Source organism: Rattus norvegicus, chromosome 1 (genome assembly GCF_036323735.1).
Source record: "Rattus norvegicus strain BN/NHsdMcwi chromosome 1, GRCr8, whole genome shotgun sequence".
In the NCBI taxonomy this organism is placed as follows: domain Eukaryota; kingdom Metazoa; phylum Chordata; class Mammalia; order Rodentia; family Muridae; genus Rattus; species Rattus norvegicus.
Genome location: NC_086019.1, coordinates 152,295,055 through 152,300,836, shown reverse-complemented (window position 1 = coordinate 152,300,836; position 5,782 = coordinate 152,295,055). Strand labels below are relative to the sequence as shown.

Below are 5,782 nucleotides of genomic sequence, written 5' to 3'. Positions count from 1 at the left end.
TGACCTCATAGGTAGCAATGCATATCCTAGTAAGAGCACCAGTGGAAGGGGAAGCCCTGGGTCCTGCTAAGCCTGAACCCCAATGAACTAGACTGTTGGGGGGAGGGCGGCAATGGGGGGAGGGTTGGGAGGGGAACACCCATAAAAAGGGGAGGTGGAGGGATTAGGGGGATATTTGCCCAGAAACTGGGAAAGGGAATAATACTCGAAATGTAAATAAGAAATACTCAAGTTAATAAAAAAAATTCCTAATGTATATTTGTGTTAAACACTCCAAAAGTCTTATAGTAAAAGAACTATTTTTATTAAAAAAAAAAAGAAACAAATATTCAACTTCGAGGTATGATGGTGTGTTTAGATGGGATATGCCATGAGTAAGAATGGCAATATTTTCTTGAAGTTAATAGTTTAGAGAGACAGACATTATATTAAACACTTCCAGAAATAATAGCAAAAACAAATGTTTCTCAAGCTTGTTATTTATTTATTTATTTATTTATTAATTATTTTAAGTTCCACCAACTTACCAATTTTTATTTAATACTTGTAAAAACCTTAGAGTAGGTGGTCTGCACTCCATAGGAAGACATACCAGAATTTGGTGATATTTTGAGACTTTCCTAAGATCCCAGTCAGTGACAGAATGCTGGGATCTGAACTCTTCAGTCTTCTGACTCCTTTCTAGTGCTATATGTGCTTATGAAGAAAAATAGGACATGTTTTCAGAGCATCATAATGGAACAGAGTTCTGGGGTGAGGGTGGAGGTTAGGCTTCTTAGATAAAGTGGCATTAGAGCTGGAACTTGAAGGAAGTGTTGAAACAGGAGAGTTGTAGTGAGAAAGTATAAGACCCTTTGGTATCTCTGTTTGGACTCTTGGCAGACTTGCCTTTTTATTTTTTTATCACCCTTACTGTGCCTGTCACATAGTCTCTTTAACTATAGTTGTACTTTCCCTGTGTGTCTGTCTGTCTGTCTGTCTCTCTCTCTCTCTCTTGCTGTCCATATCTTTCTCTGTCTATTTGCATCCCACTGAGTTTAATTAAAATAATTTGCATATAAATGGGTAGACAATTATTCACATGATAAATGGGTAAATGGCAGAGTAACTTATCCATGACTACACCACTGAAGAAAATGCCATCCCTTTCCCCAGCCACCATTAACTGTACTATGTCAGGGAGAAATAGAGCTCAATAAGTCCTTCCCTCTTCTATGATGAAATGTTGACTCATCCACTATTGTGCTGGATATGTGTAGGTAATCATAGTTGCAGTGAATTCATGAGTGCAATGGTCATGTCATGACCAGTAGATTTTGCTTTGCGACATACCTACCGATCCTTTGGCTCATTCATTTTTCCTACCATTTCTTCTATGTTATTTCCTGATGCTTGGAAAAGGTAAAGTATCTGACCCCCTTGGGACCAACCACTCCATTATTTCATATTCTTAGTGCTTCAACTCATTATGTCTCTTCATTAGGTTCTGCCACAAGAAGCTTCTCCTACTAAGGCTGAGAGTAGCACTAATTTATGGATACAAACATGAGTATTTCAAAGCTGATTTTACCATGCGTCTACTTGGAAAATGATATTGGTGTATTTCCTCTATAACTTATGATTTATGTCCCCAGGCATTTGTGCTTGACCATATTTATAAGTTCAGACATGAGTTTCTTCCTATAAAATGAGCCCTGAGTCCAATCTAAAAGTGGTTGGTGAGTCTTATAACATTCATGCTGTATGTCTTGCCAGGATGATCATTACTGTAGCTTACAGACTTTACAGCTAGGTAAGACTGTTCATGAAGTCTCCTTCCAGCAGTGGGTCTTGTTACCAACTTCTGGTGGGCAGGTAAAAGTAATGGCAATAACCTATATTGTTTTGGAAGCTTTAGGAGTCTCTCTGACCAATGATACACAGATAAGTATCCCATGTCACTAGGATTTTAATGATAGGAATCTCCCCAATAAATCATTATCATCATTGTCATTGTCATTGTCATCATCATCATCATTATTATCATCATCACCATCATCATCTATGACTTCTTGGAAGAGCATTTTTTATGTAGCTTATCTCTATTCAAATACACTTTTAATTATAATTTTAATAAGCTTATAAAATAGCAAGTTTGCATATCACTTTTTGTATGTCCTTGGTGTTGGTTATTTTTCTTCTTATCCACTGCTGAGCTCTACTCATCTTTTTTCCCACTCAAACCTCCCCACTTTAGGTATTTTCACTTCAGCTTTCATATCACTTATGTTTCATTATCTGCCCTCCTTTAAAGCTTTCTTGGCTCCTCCTCTTCCTGATAACGGTCCATTTCCATCTTCCTGGCGTTTATGAACACCCTAAGTAAACTATACTTACTCTAACACATCAAACTAAAAGGTAAGGTGAAAAGAGCATAACCAACAATAATGATGGTAATGAAACAGAAGATGCAATCTGTTGAATGCTCTTTGGCCACAAAAAGGCGGATGCTGATCTGAACGCAGACATTTTTGTGCCCAGCCTACTTTCTGTGGTACCTTCCTATACGGTAACTTATTCTCTGGATATCTCCACTGTTCTTTCAGCATCTAGAAACAAGTTTAAGCGTAAACCCTGAATCTGGATAAGGTCACCATACTCTGAAGGTGCTCAGTGTCTCACCGAGAAATAACACTTTCTATCTAGAAGCTGTTTGTATTGCAATTTCTCCAGGTAAATTTCTAGTAAATGAAGTCTAGGTTTTCCCCATTACAAGCCAGCAGGTGTCAGACTTCACCCAGAAGAACACAATGCATCTGTAGGATAGCTGCTGACTCTCCAAGGAATTCTCAAGGGCAAGTGAAGACTGTCTTTTTATCCTAATTACTTACTTGGTTAAGCTCCAGATAATATCCCTGCCCACCCTATACTTAAGTATATAGCAGATAATGATAGAGATTTTCACATCTTTGTTATGAGACAGGTTAAACTCTCATTGGCTAGGGCCTTCTCATAGACTGGGGTCACCATCTGTGCTATAGTGTCTTTGTTTCCCAGATCCACCTTTCATTTGTCCTAGGGACACCTTTGGCTGACCTTTGCTTCTAACTTTTTTTTCTGTTCTTATGACTACCTGAGCCACATCAGGTTCTTGTATTTGCTCTGCACCCTCCTTATAGAGCTTTGAGTTTTCATTTTCAACTGTAAAGAAAAAAAGCTTTATCTCTCCTTTCTAAGAGTTCTTGCTTTTTTGTCTGCCCATCACCATTGCCAATAGGGACAGCTGTCTTTCCTTTTCCTGCTACTGTTGATCCCATCACCAAATATCTCATGGCCATAGCACAGCTGTGATTGTGACTGGGGAGGAAAGTTATCTTTTTTGTGGGCCTTAGTCTTATATGTAAAAGTTTTTAAACCTGGCTCAGAAAAAAAAGACACTTTTCTGAGAGCTTGAGGGAAGAAAAACAAGGCAGTCAAGCTGGAGTTCTTGGCAACTGGTAGAGGGAGGGGAATAAAGAGAGAAAGTTATGCTTCTGAGCTAGAGGTCAAACAAGTAGGCAAGCTCTGAGATAGGTGTATGGGGAGAGCCGGGTGTGCAATAGTTTTGGGAAAAGTGTGGGGGGAGAGAAACTTCCCAGTATCAGTGCAAACAAGCATATGGTTTTAGCATGTGTTTGAAAAGGAAGAGAGAAAGAGAGAAAAGAAAAGGTGACACTTTCTGAGTTTGAATCAAAACGCAGGCAGGTTTCTCAGTGAGGCTCTATAAATAACTGCACTAAGGAAGATTCTGTGGGATGCAAGCATGGCTTTCATTAAGGGGGATGATCTACAGTCTTTTTTTTTTTTTCGGAGCTGGGGACTGAACCCAGAGCCTTGCGCTTGCTAGGCAAGTGCTCTACCACTGAGCTAAATCCCCAACCCCCTACCATCTTTTAAATAGGACTTCCTTCAGCTGCACCGTACTTCTTCAGCTCTTTACAGCTTTTTGAGTGGGCTGCTTTCCCTGTTCTGGTGACCGATGGACCTATTTGGATGTTTCTTATTGGTGGGAACAAAATACTTCTTTATACTTTTATAATCCTTTTTTATTTTGATTCATAATCTTTGAGAATGTCATGTCTTCTAGGGTTGGAGCTAGACCTCAGATCCTGTTCTGTAATGTATCCCAAAATTACATAACAGAGTAGATTAAAGAGAGTTTTTTTTAAAGCTTAAAATATAAATCTATAAAATAGTCATGCCTTACCTGGCGGAAATTGCTTTGTTAATGGGTCTCAGTGAATTCCTGCCGCCTCGAATTTTCCCAGTTTTAGATAGAAATTTAAGGAAGGACACTTGTGATTTTTTTCTTTTAAAATTAACACACTACCAGGGAATCCAGAGGTGTGGTCTAAAGATGATTATAAGTAGGTGAGGATGTCTATCCTCATAGACCTACAAATCTGCTAATATCTAGCTACCCAAGATGGCCAAAAGTTCAAAACAGAAGAGACTCAGCAAGGCTGAAAGAATGTGGGGGAAGTCAGGGAATGGGGAGTACAGTAGTTGGGGCGAAAATATTCATGATTCGTGGAGTGCTTACTCTCATTGACTGAAGTCTGATGTGGGAGTGTGTAAGTGGGGAAGGGGGGAAAGAATCAGGTTTTAGCTATACAAAGCCTAAGAATCCACACCTAGGTCTCAAACACCCAGATAATTTGGTAGTATACTAATCATATTAGTTTAAAATTTAAGGTTGGGCCCTTTCCCCTGGCTGGCAGCACAGAGGCCGCTCGATGCCTGGAGTTCCTGTAAAAGATGTTAACCAGCAGTTCTTCAGAGCTCTGGCAGCCTTCCTCGAAAAGTCTGGGAAGCTGAAAGTCCCCGAATGAGTGGACACAGTCAAGCTGGCCAAACATAAAGAGCTTGCCCCATATGATGAGAACTGGTTCTACACACGAGCTGCTTCCACAGCACGGCACCTATACCTCCGTGGTGGTGCAGGGGTTGGTTCCATGACCAAGATCTATGGAGGATGGCAGAGAAACGGTGTCAGGCTCAGCCACTTCAGCTGAGGCTCTAAGAGTGTGGCCCGCCGGGTCCTCCAAGCCCTGGAGGGGCTGAAAATGGTGGAAAAGGACCAAGACGGGGGCCGCAAGCTAACACCTCAGGGACAGAGAGATCTGGACAGGATCGCCAGACAGGTGGCAGCTGCCAACAAGAAGCATTAGAACAAAGGATGCTGGGTTACTAAATTGCCTCATTCATTAAAACAAAAAAAAAAAAAAGATTTAAGGTTGGGAAGATAGTTCATTCAATAAAGGTAAAATGTTCACCATGCAAGTAGGAAGATCTGAGTTGTATCCTCAAACCCTATGTGAAGAGCCAGGTGTGATAGTAAATGTTTGTAATCCTAGCACTGTGGTGGATAGGGAGGGAGAACAGGCATATCCAATCAACCCAATCTTTGTTATCAGTGAGTTACTCTGTTTAAATCAACCAACCAACCAACCAACCAACCAACCAACCAACCAACCAACTGACCAACCAACCAACCAACCAACCAACCAACCAACTGACCAACCAACCAAAGGTAACCAAACAAAGAGCAAAGAACAAAACCATGGTGACTGACATCAAAGGAACAACGTGGCAGGTTCCTCTCCAACAAGATTGACCTAATACACTTTGAAGAGTTACCTAGGAATAAGAGGAGGAGGAGGAGGGGGAGGAAGAGGTGGGAGAGGAGGAGGAGGAGGAGGAGGAGGAGGAGGAGGAGGAGGAGGAGGAGGAGGAGGAGGAGGAGGAGGAGGAACTGATCAAA

At 41.0% G+C, this 5,782-nt stretch overlaps 1 pseudogene; it reads left to right on the top strand.

Annotated features, from left to right (window-relative positions):
• Positions 1 to 4,754: 4,754 nt before the first annotated feature.
• On the top strand, positions 4,755 to 5,236 carry Rps19-ps10 (ribosomal protein S19, pseudogene 10; annotated as a pseudogene).
• Positions 5,237 to 5,782: the final 546 nt, after the last annotated feature.